Below are 18695 nucleotides of genomic sequence, written 5' to 3' on the forward strand. Positions count from 1 at the left end.
CACCATAAAGTGAGACCTACTGCAAGTGTAAGAATATTTGTGTTCACTACAGGTTATGAAAGAGCAGCTTGCTGAACTGTCTGTTCAACCCCAAGTCTACATACTATACTAATTACTTACTTACAGGTTATGGAAATGTGTATCCATTCGTATTTTCCATTAATTTCCTGAAGGAGAAACATCCACTTTATGTCAAAGACAATAAACAAAAACTTAAGTAAACAAGTAATCCAAAAAAAAATACCTACGTAACTACAGTCTGCAAAAACATAAGTAATTCTACAGTATATACCACAGATATTTACAACAGTATTTATACTATAGTTAATGTAATAAACGTATACTACAGCGAGTACTACAGTAAGTCACAAAAACATTACTGTTAGTCCATGTAGTATTTATACTCACAATACTATATTATTATCTATCAGTCGGTATATTACATATCTTTTACCAAAAAGCAGATTGATATATGTTCCGTCAATGGCCTCTTCTATGTAGTGCTACATTGACGAGATAAGGTCTGGTAATAATAGCCTATATAGGAAAGGGTTGCACTTGGACACAAACTATGTCTATGTATGCTATCTATCTGTAATTATCACACATCTAATTCATAGACTTGTATGCAGCCTGCAGGTGAAATGGCCAAACAGATGTCATCAGTTGGTGTTGAAATGGCAAACCAGATGACCAGTCTTCAGGGTGAAATGGTTAAAATGTCATTCTTAGGTGCCAATGGCTAAACCAGATGTTATCTTAGGTGAATGGCAAATAGATTACTCTTCGGGTGAAATGGCCAACGATGTTCATTCTCAGGTGAAATGGTCAATTCCTTCGTGTTGTCATTCTTATATCGATGTATCAGTCTTGTGTCATGCCTAATACAGATGTCGTTCATTTTTATGTGAAATTGTGCCTAAACTGTCTTTCATTTCTCGAGTAATGTTCATAGATGCTCATTCTTCATTGAATGTCTAAACAGTATGTATTCTGCAGGTAAATGCAACATGTTCAGTTTTGATAGAATCCTATATAACAATATAGTACTACTGTAGTTGTATTGTTTTTCGTCTTGGTGCACTCATGCTTCTAAGATATGAAGTATGTGCTCTTTGGGAGCATTTCTGCACGTAGAGATATGATAGTATGGCATGTTCGAGAGCATACTTCTCATTGATATGAATTATGCTAGTTACGAGATATTGCAGAGAAGATATGAGTTATGGCCATGTTCGAGCATCACTTCTGCACTAGAAGATATGAAGTTGGCCATGCCTCGAGAGCATCACATTCTGCTCTAGAAGATATGAAGTTATGGCCATGTTCGAGAGCATCACTCCTGTCGTCAGTGACAGTGACTGTGCAGAATCTTTTCTTTTTTTATCGAATTTTGCAACCCATGATGCATCAAACACAACAATGTCTCAACAAGGTCAGAGGTCATGAGTTGTTCAATGTCAAGTTCATGGATATCTGATTGTTACGGATACAGGTATCTGTGTGTGTTTTTTTTCTTCTTTCCCTCACAGGTGGCAATCATCAGTCACCAATCAGTCGCTAATCAGAAAGACACTGCTCCTTTTCTTTTACCCTATCAACCTTTCCCTTGGTTTAAAACCAGTCAGTTGTTTTCTCTGGAGCTCGATCTCTCTGTGGTTAATCTCTCTGTCTCAAACTTCTTTGTCTCTCTTTGTATGCAGAGATCTCTCTTTTTGGTTTTGTTCAAACATGTCACTTTGTCTGGAATTATGTGAGTATGTATTGTTGTGCTTCATGACTGTTTGTTTGATGGTGGGGAAAGGGGGTACAAAGACAAGTCGCCATGGGCATACATACCTGTCGGTAATATTGTCTACAGAACTAGGTAGAACTGGGCGACCACCGCTGTATTTTTAGTTAGTTAACTGTATTGAAGTAGGCTAGACTAACTTAGGGTTTTTTGGATATTGTTTTCTTTCCTTGGTCAGCTCAGCCCTTTCCGCCCCTTACGCGTGTTTAAAATAAAGAGTGTTTGACGGTAGATTTAAGTTTGTGGTTTTTCGTTCTCACTGTTACATTTCACTATTATGATTGCATGAGTTATGTTACGGGTCTCGTTTCCTCCCTAGACTGCAGGGCAAAGGGATTCGTAAACATGATCGTTACTAGAGTAATTTCTAAGAAAGCAGTCGCCAACAGGAAGAACACACTTAACACTTTATCAGAAAAATCACTATGAGGCAAAGGTATTAAACACCATCTAGTCCTTTTTCCTGGATTTAACTGGATAGTCATTGAGATTTGAATCTCTATTACACCAATGTCATGGAGAAGGTCCAGTTAGTGAGAACAACCACCAGTATGGTGTCTATATTAGGATAGAAGTCCTGCTGAGATGAGGCTTTCCTAATAGAACCCGTACACATTCATTTGACTTGCTGATGGAAGGACATGATAATTTCCCTCACTGTGGAATACATCCAGTAAGAAGCTGCAGTTTCAACATGAAACAGACCCAACCACAGCCATCCCATACACCCACACACCATACCAACAAACACACTTCCACCTACACACATACACAAACACATACAGTGTACACCACACCTGAAGTCCACTTCCCAGTAGGGTGCTATTGCAGCAAAATACAGTTGTTAGTAGTAAAACGTGTCAGACCACAGTTCAGCCTAGAGGGGGGTATGTAAATGTATCAGAAATCTCATGATTCCACACAGATTAGTCATTGAAGAATTTCAGTATGTGTCAGAAGTGCAGCACTGTGAACTTCCTCTGACAATTAAATATGCAAAATGGGGTGTCCATTTTGGTCTGTTGTCTTGTTGGACTGAAATACGATCAGGCGTTTCACTATGCATTACAATGAACAGTAGGGAGTTCAGTTTATTATTAATGTTCCAGTACTCAAGAAGACTCTGTACTGTTGACTTTGACCAATGTATGAGAATAGAAGGGAGGAGTAATATTTATTCATCCAGTCATTAGTATATACTGCTGTGGTGATGGGAAATGAAGGCATGATGATTCCATCCTGGGCTGACTGTCAGCATGTTGTGACGCATTATTTTAGGAAAAGCAGCACAAAGTGACACACACATTGAGCTGGGCGGCTTGTGAGTCAATAAGGTCTGGAACAGAGGATCAGAGAGACACTTTGTTCATTGCAGAACGTCTTCATGCTGTACATTGACCCTGATGAAGACAGCTTGCTGTTGAAACGTTGGATAATAAAGTATTGCTTCGGTGCTTCTAGAGTATGCAGCTTTTACTAGTCTTTTGAAACATTCTGCATACATTATCTTGTATACCAAATGTACCGTTCCACTTTTTGTAAATAAATTTTTTCCATAAGGTACAATAATGTCATAGGTTATCTTTGTGATGAAATGTACTGTTACTTCTTGTTCATTAAATATTTCCTTAATATTGATACTATTGTATGACCAAACATACTGTTACAACTTTTGTTACTGTTTCCATGAACATACATTTCTGAATACATATATAGTGTGATAAATCTTTACAGTCTTTACGGAGTGATTGACATTTAAAGGAATGTTCACGCTTAGCCGAGACTGCATTCACGGTTTGTTCCAGAAACAGACGTGAGTCAGCACAGATAGACGATAGTTAGAGACTGTGTTCAGGTTTGTTCAGAAACAGACGTGAGGAGTCAGCAAGACAGACGATAGTTAGAGACTGTGTTCACGGTTTGTTCCAGATAGACGATAGTTAGAGACTGTGTTCACGGTTTGTTCAGAAACAGACGTGAGGAGTCAGCACAGACAGACGATAGTATAGACTGTGTTCACGTTTTGTTCCAGATAGACGATAGCTCCAGTAAACCCTCCAGGTTAGCTGATTATAGGGTGCCATGTAAAGTTCATACTCTCTTGACTATGGTCATTCTTGGTTTCACACGCAACACAGGCTTGTGCCGTACAGGTCCCAGGGTCTACTGGCGGGCGGTGTGGTGAAACGTCCTGGAACTGTTACAAGTAGTGGCGTGTTCTGAGAAACAGGAAGTGTCTGTTCTGTTGACCTACCAGTAAACCTACTGGAACAGTGAGCGAAATAGGAGTTCCACTGCACGTGTAAATCACCACTTCCCTCTGAAAATGCATTTCCCCAAAGGGTTTGGTGACAACTTGATACTCAATTGCCCAATGTTCTCACTAGAAGAGAATTTAATATTTTTTCATTGTTTCCAGTGGCAGCATGTGACAAACATGTGAAGTCATACTTACTGACTTCAACACAATGATCTATGTAGGTCGGCATCTGGAAATGAGATGAAACCCTTATTGACACTACTATGTGTGATTAAATATGAGATGACACCATTTTGACAGTACTATGTGTCATTAATGGCATCGATGGAGAGAGGGGGCAAGAGAGGGGAGGAGAGAGCGAAAAGAGAGAGGGCAGAAAAGAGAGAAGCGGGACGAAGAGAAGGGGAGGAGAGAAGACGAGAGGAGGGGGGAGAGAGAGGACGGAGAGAGAGAAGGACAGAGAGAGGGGCAGAGAGAGGGACGAGAGAGAGAGGAGGGCAGCAGAGAGAGACGAGAGAGAGAGGAGGGAAGAGGAGAGAGAAGAGAAGAGAGGACAGAAGAGAGGCCACATATCATGAGAAAACAAAAAGATAATTACTTGACACATTGGAAAGAATTACCAAAAAAACTGACCAAACTAGAATGCTGTTTGGCGCTAAGCAGAGAGTACACAGTGGCAGAATATCTGACCACTGTGACTGACCCAAGATTAAGGAAAGATTTGACTATGTACAGACTCATTGAGCATAGCGTTGCTATTGAAAGAGGCCGCTGTAGGCAGACCTGGCTCTCAAGAGAAGACAGGCAACGTGCACACTGCCCCATTTTGATAAACTCCCATATCTATTGGGTGAAATGCCACAGTATGCCATCACAGTAGCAAGATTTGTGACCTGTTGCCACAAGAAAAGGGCAACCAGTGAAGAACAAACACATATTTATGTTGATTTATTTTCCCTTTTGTACTTCTATTTTTCCTATTTGCACGTTACACCATTGTRTATAKRGATAATATGACATATCTATTCCTATTCCTGTGGAACGTTTGTCAGTGTCATGTTCACTGTTCATTTTATATATTTTATTTCACTTTAGTTTATCTATTTCACTTGCTTTGGCAATGTTAACATGTGTTTCCCATGCCAATAAAGCCTTTAGAGAGAGAGAGAGAGCAAAAGCCAAAGCCAATAACAGAGCCATGGGCAGAGGAGCGAGACACACAGAAAGAGAGAGCTTGTGAGGGGCAGCCAGTCTGTATTTAAGTTTCCTTCCTCAGAATCTTCATATACTAAACACACTGTATGAGTCAGCCCAGTAAAAGTGGGTCTGTGTGCGTGTGTCCTGTCCTTCAGTGACCTGTGAGCTCATTCCTGTAAACTGTGGCCACTCTGCTCCACCGAGTTAGAAACCATATTCAACAAGGCAAGTATTCAACACGTATCAGGTCCCGTCTGTCGTCCCTTTTGCATTCTCTGTGATTTGTTACCAAGCAGCATTTTGGGTCATCTTTTTTTCTCCACACAGAACTATCACTGTGTTCCACTTGCTATGAGTCAGTTTAGTGCGTGTGAATGCCGGTCCTGGTCCAGTGGAGAGTCGTTTTAAAATGTGCATTTTTTACACCTTTATTTTGTCAGTGTATTATAGTACTAATGATTGAGAATTCAGAGAGACCAGGGGGCAAAAGAGAGATAACTAGAAGTAATTGAAATACCACTTTTAATATATATAACAGAAATACTGCTCATTTCTGGCTGTGTCTGGCCATTCTAATTCGTGATGTTATCAGTGACAGTACTCTACGTGTGTGAATGTTGAAATCATAGTATTTTCAGTCTACCCCATGAAAAACAAGTTTACTCCAGAACAATAGAGTAGTTACTGTAGAATGCTATAGTAACTGTAGCATGTAACGGAGATGCTGGGAGACGAGAAGCAGGTGCAAGGGTGAGTTTAATAATACAAAGAAACATGGAATGATACAAACAAGAGTAGCATCTGGACATGAAGCACATAACCAATACTGCCTGGGGAATGGAAATAAGGGAGTGACAGATCTGGGGAAGGTAATCAGTGAAATTATTGGATAATTTCGCAGCGTAATGACGGTGACAGGTGTGTGTAATGATGGTTGTCAGAGCCAGTGATTAGTAACCGGCAATGTTGAACGCCGAGAGGGAGAGCGGCAGTAGACGGGGAGGTAATCAGTATTGCACTGTTCCAGCAGGTCTTCCGGGTTTCATAACTGCCGCTCCCCCTCTCCGGCATTTGGTCGTGCCAGTTATTAATCACTGGCTCTGACAACCATCATTCGCACACCTGTCACCATCATTACTTGCACCTGCACCTCCATCATGAGACAACACCTGGACTCCATCATTTCACTGATTACCTCCCCTATATCTGTCACTCTCTTATTTCCATAAAAGGCAGAATAGGTTATGTGTTTCATGTCCAGCCACGGCCAGGGGGAGGAGCCGGGCCGTCCGGACGGCGAAGGTGGAAATCATGGATATGTTGGATCCAGACGTCCTCCACCGAACCCAACACCGCTCCTCTGGACCGTACCCCTCCAGTCCACCAGGTACTGAAGCCAACCCACAACGTCGGGAGTCCAGTAGGGATCTGACGGCATAGGCGGACCTCCCTCAACATCCAGGGGAGGTGGAGGGGTGTTATTGGGGACATCCTCAAGCCAGGAGACCAGGAACCACTGGCCTGAGAGGGAGATATGAAAGAGGAGGTGAGATACGTAGTCACTGGGGTAGCTGTAATCTATACATCACCTCGTTGACCCTCCGGAGAACTTGAAATGGCCCCACAAACCGGGGGGTCAGCTTCTTGCAGAGCAGGTGGAGTGGGGTTCCTGGTGGAGAGCCAGTGCAACATATCAGGATGGAACACAGCAGCCTCCCTTCGGTGTCAAATCCGCCTGCTCCTCTGACGGTGGACAGTGTGCTGGAGTCTCACGTGGGCATCACTCACACTTCTTCTGTGCGCCCACCGCAGAGGCTTCGGTCTGACCCGGGGTCCACGAAGCCAGGGCCGGCTGATAACCCAGAACCACGCTGGAAGAGTGTCAGCCCGGTGGAGGAGTGATGTAACGAATTCTGGCGTACTCCGCCCAGGGATGGAATCGGGCCCACTCCCCCTGCCGGTCCTGTCAGTGGCTTCTCAGGAACCTCCCCAGCTCTGGTTCAACCTCTCCACCTGCCCATTAGACTGAGGCCTATAGCGGAATTGGGGGCATGGTCGGAGACGATGTCCTTCGGATAGGCCATAATGCCGGAAGACCTGCTGGAACAGTGCCTTAGCGAACTGGAGAGCAGTATGGAGACCAGAGAAAGGGATAAAATTACAAGGATTTGGAGAATCTATCACAACCACCAAATAGGTGTGAAACCATAAGAAGGGGGGGGGTCTGTGCACAAATCAATGATAGATGAGACCAGGGATGCTGATGCACGGGAAGGGGAAGGAGTTTCTCTGTTGGAGCGTGCCGGGGGATTTAGTTTGGGCACCACAGAACAGGAGTTGACGTAGCGAAATAACGTCCTGCACCAAGGTGGGCCACCAATACGTTTCGGAGAGAGATTAAATAGTACGGTTGATCCCTGGATGTCCGCGACGACATCTGTGTTGGCCCAGATCAGCAGCCGATCCCTTGTCCCCTGTGGAACGTAATGCGCTCAGGAGACAGGTAGAGGGTGCGGGTTTCCCTCTCCAGAACTGGCGAATGTCCACATCTATGTCCCAGACAACAGGGCTAACGACTTGAGAGGGGACGGGAAAGCAGTCCTCTGGCATTCGGGTGACCAGTCCATGATTCGCACCTCGCAGAGATGGTGGGGTTATGGCGTTGGAGCCATGGAGCCGAGCTGATCTTGTGAGCTGGTGCACTAATGATAAAAGGGAATGTTTTCCTGATGAATGGACTCCCGGTGAGAGTGTGGATGTTCCGAGTCCTAGTGGCCGATTATCAACGGCTTGAACCGGAAAATGAGAGGAGAGCCGGTATGAGATGATGTTCAGGGAGAGGCAAAGGTCTGGTCCAATAAAGACACCGAATGGTCTGGTCAATGCACGGAATCCACTAGCGCTGGTAGAAACATACATGAGGTGTCTGCAAAAACCTACAGTCCGAAAAAACAATACACTTCTGTAACGTAGTAAATACTGCAGTATTTAATTTTTGCATAGTTTTGTGCACCCATAAGAGAGAAACCTACATGGCAAGTGTAGACCATATTTGTGTTCACTACAGGTTAATAGAAAAGAGGCAGAAGCTCTGAACTGTCTGTTCAAACCCAGTCCTACTACCTACCTACCTAATTACTTTACTTACAGGTTATGGAAAATGTGTTCTATATCGTATTTTTCCATTAGAATTTCCTGAAGGAAGACATCCACTTCTATGTCAAAGACAAATACAAACAAAAACACTCATAGTAAATACTACGTAATGTCCACAAAAAACAAAATACTACAGTACACTACAGTCTGCAAAAAACACTACAGTAATTCTCACAGTATAATACACAGATATTTTACAACAGTATTTATACTATAGTAACTGTATCCAACAGTATACTACAGCGAGTACTACAGTAAAGTCCACAAAAACACTACTGTGAGTACTGTAGTATTTATACCATAACATACTATAGTATTTCTTCATGTCGGTATATCTCACATATCTTCTTATCCAGAAAAAGCAGATTTGATATCTATGTTTACGTCCCAAGTGGCACCCTATTCTCTATGTAGTGCACTACATTTGACCGAGACCCATAGGGCTCTGGTCAAAAGTAATGCACTATATAAGGAATAGGTGCCACTTGGCACACAAACTATGTCTATGTATGCTATCTATTCCTGTAATTACCTCACCACTCTAATCATGACATTATGATGCAGCTCAGGTGAAATGGCCAAACAGATGTCTCATGTCTTCGGGTGAAATGGCCAAACAGATGACTCAGTCTTCAGGTGAAATGGCAAACCAGATGTCTCATTCTCAGGTGAAATGGCCAAACAGATGTCTCATTCTTCAGGTGAAATGGCAAACAGATGTCTCAGTCTTCGGGTGAAATGGCCAAACAGATGTCTCATTCTTCAGGTGAAATGGCCAAACAGATGATCAGTCTTCGGGTGAAATGGCCAAACAGATGACTCCGTTTCAGGTGAAATGGCCAAACAGATGTCTCATTCTTCAGGTGAAATGGCCAAACAGATGTCTCATTCTTCAGGTGAAATGGTCAACAGATGCCCTCATTCTTCAGGTGAAATGGCCAAACAGATGTCTCATTCTTCAGGTGAAATGGCCAAACAGATGTCTCAGTCTTTGATCAGAAACCTATATAACCAAAATAGTACTACTGTAAGTGCATGTTCTTATGAAGTATTGGATGTGCACTCATGCTCTAGAAGATATGAAGTTATGGCCATGTTCGAGAGCATCACTTCTGCACTAGAAGATATGAAGTTATGGCCATGTTCGAGAGCATCACTTCTGCACTAGAAGATATGAAGTTATGGCCATGTTCGAGAGCATCACTTCTGCACGAGAGATATGAAGTTATGGCCATGTTCGAGAGCATCACTTCTGCACTAGAAGATATGAAGTTATGGCCATGCTCGAGAGCATCACTTCTGCTCTAGAAGATATAGAGTTATGGCCATGTTCGAGAGCATCACTCCTGCTCGGTCAGTGATCAGTGACTGTGCAGAATCTTTTCTTTTTTTATCGAATTTTGCAACCCCAGATGCTATCAAACACAACCAATGTCTCACAAACCAAGGTCAAAGGTCATGAGTTGTTCAATGTCAAGTTCATGGATATCTGATTGTTACGGATACAGGTATCGCTGTGTGTGTATTTTTTTTCTTCTCCTTCTCCCTCACCAGGTGGCAATCATCAGTCACCAATCAGTCGCTAATCAGAAGCACCTGCTCCTTTTCTTTTACCCTATACATCCCCTTTCCCTTGGTTTAAAACACCAGTCAGTTGTTTTTCTGGAGCTCGATCTCTCTGTGGTTCAATCTCTCTGTCTCAAACTCTCTTTGTCTCTCTTTGTATGCAGAGATCTTCTTTTGGTTTTTGTTCAAACATGTCACATTGGTCTGGAATTATGTGAGTATGTATTGTTGTGCTTCATGACTGTTTGTTTTGATGGTGGGGAAAGGGGGTACCAAGACAAGTCCCCCATGGGCATACACTACCTGTCGGTAAATATTGTCTACAGAACACTAGGTAGAACTGGGCTGACCACCCGCTGTATTTTTAGTTAGTTAACTGTATTGAAGTAGGCTAGCTTAACTTAGGGTGTTTTTTGGATATTTGTTTCTTTCCTTGGGTCCAGCTCAGCCCTTTTTCCGCCCCCTTTCCGCGTGTTTAAAAATAAACCATGAGTGTTTGACGGTAGATTTAAGTTTGTGGTTTTTCGTTCTCACTGTTACATTTTCACTATTATGATTTGCATGAGTTATGTTACGGGTCTCGTTTCCATCCCCCTAGACTGCAGGGCCAAAGGGATTCGTAACACTGATCGTTACTAGTATTTCTAAAGAAAGCAGTCGCAACAGGAAGAACACACTTAACAGTCCATTTTATATCAGAAACTCACTATGGAGGCAAAGGTATTACATCACACATCTAGTCCTTTTTCCTGGATTTAACTGGATAGTCATTGAGATTTGAATCTCTATTACACAATGTCATGGAGAAGGTCCAGTTAGTGAGAACAACCACCAGTATGGTGTCTATATTAGGATAGAAGTCCTGCTGAGATGAGGCTTCCTAATATGGACACCGTACACACATTTCATTGACTTGCTGATGGTAAGGGACATGATACATTTCCCCTCACTGTGGAATACATACGCAGTAAAGAAGCTGCAGTTTCAACAATGAAACAGACACACAACCACAGCCACCCCCCCATACACCCCACACCCATACCAACACATACACACTTCCACCTACATCATACACAACCAGACATACAGTGTACACCACACCTGCAGTCCACTTCCCAGTAGGGTGCTATTGCAAGCAGAGTACAGTTGTTAGTAGTAAAACGTGTCAGACCACAGGTTGCAGCACTAGAGGGGGGCTGTACTGTAAATGTATCAGAAATACTCAGATTCCCACCCAGATTAGTCATTGAAGAATTTCAGTATGTGTCAGAAGTGCAGCACTGTGAACTTCCTCTGACAATTAAATAATGCAATAATGGGGTGTCCCATTTTGGTCGTTGTCTTGTTGGACTGAACATAAACGATCAGGCGTTTCACTATGCATTACAATGAACAAGTAAGGGAGTTCATGTTTACTTATTAATGTTCCCAGTAACTCACAGAAGACTCTGTACTGTTGACTTTGACCAATGTATGAGAATAGAAGGGAGGAGTAATATTTATTCATCCAGTCATTAGTATATACTGCTGTGTGGATGATGGGAAATGAAGGCATGATGATCCATCCCTCTGGGCTGACTGTCAGCATGTTTGTGACGCATATCTTTTAGGAAAAGCAGCACAAAGTGACACACACATTGACGCTGGGCCGGCTCTGTGAGTCAATAAGGTCCTGGAAACAGAGATCAGAGAGACACCCTTTGTTCATTGCAGAACGTCCTTCATGCTGTACATTGACCCTGATGAAGACAGCTTGCTGTTGAAACGTTGGATAATAAAAGTATTGCTTCGGTGCTTCTAGAGTATGCAGCTTTTACTAGTCTTTTGAAACATTCTGCATACATTATCTTGTATAACCAAATGTACGTTCCACTTTTTGTAAATAATATTTTTTCCTTAAGGTACAATAATGTCATACGTTATCTTTTGTGATGAAATGTACTGTTCCACTTCTTGTTCATTACATATTTCCTTAATTATGATACATTACTTGTATGACCAAACATACTGTTACAACTTTTGTTACTGTTTCCATGACAATACATTTCTGAGATACATTATATAGTGTGATCAATCTTTACAGTCTTTACGGAGTGATTGACATTTAAAGGTAATGTTCACGGCTTTAGCCGAGACTGCATCACGGTTTGTTCCAGAAACAGACGTGAGAGTCAGCACAGATAGACGATAGTTAGAGACTGTGTTCACGGTTTGTTCCAGATAGACGACGTTAGAGACTGTGTCAGGTTTGTTCAGATAGACGATAGTTAGAGACTGTGTTCACGGTTTGTTCCAGAAACAGAGGTGAGAGCAGCACAGATAGACGATAGTTAGGACTGTTTCACGGTTTTGTTCAGAACAGGGTGAGGAGTCAGCACAGATAGACGATAGTTAGAGACTGTGTTCACGTTTGTTCCAGTAGACGAATTAGGACTGGTTCACGGTTTCCAGAACAGACGTGAGGAGTCAGCACAGACAGACGATAGTTAGAGACTGTGTCACGGTTTGTTCCAGAAACAGACGTAGAGTCAGCAAGACAGACGATAGGTTAGAGACTGTTTCACGGTTTTGTTCCAGATAGACGTAGTTAGAGACTGTGTTTCACGGTTGTTCCAGATAGACGATAGTTAGAGACTGTGTTTCACGGTTTGGTTCCAGATAGACGATAGTTAGAGACGTGTTCACGGTTTGTTCCAGAACAGGGTGGAGTCACACAGACAGCGATAGTTAGGCTGTGTTCAGTTTGTTGCAGAAACGTGTTAGAGACTGTGCACGGTTTGTTCCAGAACAACTAGATCAGCAGAATAGTTGAGACTGTGTTCACGGTTTTTTCCAGAAACAGACGTGAGGAGTCAGCACAGACAGACGATAGTTAGAGACTGTGTTCACGGTTGTTCCAGATAGACGATAGCTCCAGTAACAACCTCCAGGTTAGCTGATTATAGGTGCCATGTAAAGTTCATATCTCTTGACTATGGTCATCTTGGTTTGACACGCAACACAAGGCTTGTGCCGTACAGGCCCAGGGTCTACTGGCGGGCGGTGTGGTGAAACGTCCTGGAACTGTTACAAGTATGGCGGTGTTCTGAGAAACAGGAAGTGTCTGTTCTGTTGACCTACCAGTAAACCTACTGGAACCAGTGAGCAGAAATAGAGTTCACCTGCACGTGTACAATCACCACTTCCCTCTGAAAAATGCATTTCCCCAAAGGGTTTGGTGACAACTTGATACTCAATGCCCCAATGTTCTCACTAGAAGAGAATTTAATATTTTTTCATTGTTTTCCAGTGGCAGCATGTGACAAACATGTGAAGTCATACTTACTGTAACTTCAACACAATGATCTATTGTAGGTCGGCATCTGGAAATGAGATGAAACCCTTATTGACACTACTATGTGTGATTAAATATGAGATGAAACCATTATTGACAGTATAGTGTCATTAATGGCATCGATGGAGAGAGGGGGGCAGAGAGAGGGACAGAGAGAGCAGGAAAAGAGAAGAGGGACAGACAGATGACAGAGAAAGCGGGACAGAGAGAGGAGGGGCAGAGAAAAGGAAGAGAGGAGGGGCAGAGAGAGGGACAGAGAGGAAGCAGAAGAGACAGAGAGAGAGGAGGGGCAGAGAGAGAGGAGAGAGAGAGGAAGGGGCAGAGAGAGAGACAGAGAGAGAGGAGGGAAGAGAGAGAGCGAAGAGAGGAAGGGACAGAGAGAGGACACAACCATATCATGGAAAACAAAAAGATAATTACTTGACACATTGGAAAGAATTACCAAAAAAACTGACCAAACTAGAATGCTGTTTGGCGCTAAGCAGAGAGTACACAGTGGCAGAATATCTGACCACTGTGACTGACCCAAGATTAAGGAAAGATTTGACTATGTACAGACTCATTGAGCATAGCGTTGCTATTGAAAGAGGCCGCTGTAGGCAGACCTGGCTCTCAAGAGAAGACAGGCAACGTGCACACTGCCCCATTTTGATAAACTCCCATATCTATTGGGTGAAATGCCACAGTATGCCATCACAGTAGCAAGATTTGTGACCTGTTGCCACAAAAAGGGCAACCAGTGAAGAACAACACATATTTATGTTGATTTATTTTCCCTTTTGTACTTCTATTTTTCCTATTTGCACGTTACACACCATTGTATATATGGATAATATGACATATCTATTCCTATTCCTGTGGAACGTTTGTCAGTGTCATGTTCACTGTTCATTTTATATATTTTATTTCACTTTAGTTTATCTATTTCACTTGCTTTGGCAATGTTAACATGTGTTTCCCATGCCAATAAAGCCCTTTAGAGAGAGAGAGCCAAAGCCAAAGCCAATAACAGAGCCTGGGCAGAGGAGCGAGACACACAGAAAGAGAGAGCTTGTGAGGGGCAGCCAGTCTGTATTTAAGTTTCCTTCCTCAGAATCTTCATATACTAAACACACTGTATGAGTCAGCCCAGTAAAAGTGGGTCTGTGTGCGTGTGTCCTGTCCTTCAGTGACCTGTGAGCTCATTCCTGTAAACTGTGGCCACTCTGCTCCACCGAGTTAGAAACCATATTCAACAAGGCAAATATTCAACACGTATCAGGTCCCGTCTGTCGTCCCTTTTGCATTCTCTGTGATTTGTTACCAAGCAGCATTTTGGGTCATCTTTTTTTCTCCACACAGAACTATCACTGTGTTCCACTTGCTATGAGTCAGTTTAGTGCGTGTGAATGCCGGTCCTGGTCCAGTGGAGAGTCGTTTTAAAATGTGCATTTTTTACACCTTTATTTTGTCAGTGTATTATAGTACTAATGATTGAGAATTCAGAGAGACCAGGGGGATATGTGGGGGTCGTTTTACAAAACTGCCATATTTAGTTTATTTTGAGGCTAAGAAAGACTGCAGCGTTTTTTTAATATCTGTAAATGTTGGCAAATCTTACATAATCTATCTCTGCTAAGAGGCATTGTAATTTTTTCCATCAACAATTCCTGGAACTGAGAAGCCTTGCCTCTTGGAATTCTCCTTTTAAACAGACAAGCGTTTACAGGATTTTCGCCCACAATCACAGTGTTCCATAGCAACAAGTGTGAACGCCGGGAACCCTTACTTTTCCATTTCATTTGCCTTGTGTATTTTCTGAAATGGTATGCAGGGGTTCTAGCATCACACGTGAAATGGTTACTCCTCCATTCATATCATGAGGAGTCTATCCATTAAACTGTGTGCAAGCTTACATCTAAAAATGACAGTCAAAATAATATGAACTATAATATGGACTAAGCAGCTCAAATGCATTCTATAAGTGCACTGGCAAAATGAGTCCAGAATGTGTAGGATAGTAGACGTATGAACTGCTGTAGCCAAAAAGAACGGACAAAAGCTTTAACTCATAGTTAAAGCAAAGGAACAGATCAGATCTAATCTCATTTATATTTGACCTCATTTATTACAGCTGGAGGAGAAGGAGAGCATTCCGTTTTCTTCCTTCCCTGCATGTGTCAGGAACAGCAACCTTTTGCTGTTATTAGGTGTCATTTCAGTCTGTGTTTACGGCGTTACGTGAGTGTTTGAGCGTGTGCTGAGACATGCCTTTGAGGCCGTTTGAGCTCTTCGTCAGAACATGCTACGGTACAGTATGTACAGTATCAGATTGTTCCCTTCTGGCCAACCCCGTTTCCATGGAAGCAGCAGCTGGGCTGACTTTGGAGTACATTCAGTCCGCGCCGTGTGGTTTCCTGGTTTCCTCTGACGCGGGAGCCCTGGGGTTTGTCGTCTCGGGAGGTCTCCATGGCAGCAGTGGCTTGTTTTCTCGTGGAATGGTTCCAACTTCCGGAAGACGTCTTTCGGCTCTAAGCCTGCCTACTTTTCCCTGTCGTCTACCCATTGGTTTTTCATTTTCCAGACAGGCTAAGGGAGAGGCCGCCTATTCCAGATGAATACTGTGTCTCCGCCTTTAATAGCAAACAAAAATCAGTGATTTGTCTGATGTCCTGAACAGAAGTTACTGTTCAGGTGCTCCCTTTTGCGGTGCAAATGCATGATGTCATAATGTTTCTGAGTGACAACTTCAGCATCTAGTGGAAAATATTCATGTTTGGTCGACGGAGAGTAGGAAAACTACAACAAAGGTATTTGCACATTAATCTAAAGTGTTTGTGTGCCTGATACTGTCATATTCAACAAATATATGTACAAATCTGACAATTCCTGACACGGTCAATAAAACTAACGCCTGCTGTTCTTGGCATACCCTGCCTACACTCCTCTTTTATATATTTTTATTTTATTTCACCTTTATTTAACCAAGTAGGCTAGTTGAGAACAAGTTCTCATTTGCAACTGTGACCTGGCCAGATAAAGCATAGCAATTCGACACATACAACAACACAAGGCAATAAATAGGCCATGGTGGCGAAGTAATTACAATATAGCAATTAAACACTGGAATGGTAGATGTGCAGAAGATGAATGTGTAAGTAGAGATACTGGGGTGCAAAGGAGCAAGATAAATAAATAAATACAGTATGGGGATGAGGTAGGTACAGTGCGGCAAAAAAGTATTTAGTCAGCCACCAATTGTGCAAGTTCTCCACTTAAAAAGATGAGAGAGGCCTGTATTTTCATCATAGGTACACTTCAACTATGACAGACAAAATGAGAAAAAGAGCATTTGCTAGAGAGCATTTGATGATCCAGAAGAAGATTGGGAGACTGTCATATGGTCAGATGAAAAACCAAAATATATACTTTTTTGGAAAAACTCACATTCTTTGCAAGAAATCTGAGTTGCCTCCAAAGAACACCATACCTACTGTGAAGTATTTTGGTTTCATCTGACCATATGACATCTCCCAATCTTCTTCTGGATCATCCAAATGCTCTCTAGCAAATGCTCTTTTTCTCATTTGTCTGTCATAGTTGAAGTGTACTATGATGAAAATTACAGGCCCTCTCCATCTTTTTAAGTGGGAGAACTTGCACAATTGGTGGCTGACTAAATTACTTTTTTGCCGCACTGTACTACCTCATCCCATACTGTATTTATTTATTTATCTTGCTCCTTTGCACCCCAGTATCTCTACTTACACATTCATCTTCTGCACATCTACCATTCCAGTGTTTAATTGCTATATTGTAATTACTTCGCACCATGGCCTATTTATTGCCTTGTGTTGTTGTATGTGTCGATTGCTATTGCTTTATCTTGGCCAGGTCACAGTTGCAAATGAGAACTTGTTCTCAACTAGCCTACTTGGTTAAATAAAGGTGAAATAAAATAAAATATATAAAGAGGAGTGTAGGCAGGGTATGCCAAGAACAGCAGGCGTTAGTTTTATTGACCGTGTCAGGAATTGTCAAGATTTGTACATATATTTTTTGTTGAATATGACAGTATCAGGCCACACAAACACTTTAGATTAATGTGCAATAATCCTTTGTTGTAGTTTCCTACTCTCCGTCGACCAACATGAATATTTTCCACTAGATGCTGAAGTTTGTCACTCAGAAACATTATGACATCATGCATTTGCCACCGCAAAAGGGAGCACCTGAACAGTAACTTCTGTTCAGGACATAAGACAAATCACTGATTTTGTTTGCTATTAAAGGCGGAGACACAGTATTCATCTGGGATATAGGCGGCTCTCCCTTAGCCTGTCTGGAAAATGAAAAACCAATGGGGTAGACGACAGGGAAAAGTAGGCAGGCTTAGAGCCGAAGAACGTCTTCCGGAAGTTGGAACCATTCCACGGAAAAACAAGCCACTGCTGCCATGGAGACCTCCCGAGACGACAACCCCAGGGCTCCCGCGCAGAGGAAACCAGGAAACCACACGGCGCGGACTGAATGTACTCCAAAGTCAGCCCAGCTGCTGCTTCCATGGAACCGGGGGTTGGCCAGAAGGGAACAATCTGAATACTGTACATACTGTACCGTAGCATGTTCTGACGAAGAGCTCACACGGCCTCAAAGGCATGTCTCAGCACACGCTCAAACACTCACGTAACGCCGTAAACACAGACTGAAATGACACCTAATAACAGCAAAAAGGTTGCTGTTCCTGACACATGCAGGGAAGGAAGAAAACGGATGCTCTCCTTCTCCTCCAGCTGTAATAAATGAGGTCAAATATAAATGAGATTAGATCTGATCTGTTCCCTTTGCTTTAACTATGAGGTTAAAGCTTTTGTCCTGTTCTTTTTGGCTACAGCAGTTCATACGTCTACTATCCTACACATTCTGGACTCATTTTGCCAGTGCACTATAAGAATGCATTTGAGCTGCTTAGTCCATATTATAGTTCATATTATTTTGACTGTCATTTTTAGATGTAAGCTTGCACACAGTTTAATGGATAGACTCCTCATGATATGAATGGGAGGAGTAACCATTTCACGTGTGATGCTAGAACCCCTGCATACCATTTCAGAAATACACAAGGCAAATGAAATGGAAAAGTAAGGGTTCCCGGCGTTCACACTTGTTTCTATGGGAACACTGTGATTGTGGGCGAAAATCCTGTAAACGCTTGTCTGTTTAAAAGGAGAATTCCACGAGGCAAGGCTTCTCAGTTCCAGGAATGTTGATGAAAAAATTACAATGCCCTCTTAGCAGAGATAGATTATGTAAGATTTGCAACATTTACAGATATTAAAAAAACGCTGCAGTCTTTCTTAGCCTTCAAAAATAAACTAAATATGGCAGTTTTGTAAAACGACCACACATAT

This window comes from Salvelinus sp. IW2-2015, unplaced genomic scaffold (genome assembly GCF_002910315.2).
Source record: "Salvelinus sp. IW2-2015 unplaced genomic scaffold, ASM291031v2 Un_scaffold2552, whole genome shotgun sequence".
NCBI lineage: Eukaryota > Metazoa > Chordata > Actinopteri > Salmoniformes > Salmonidae > Salvelinus > Salvelinus sp. IW2-2015.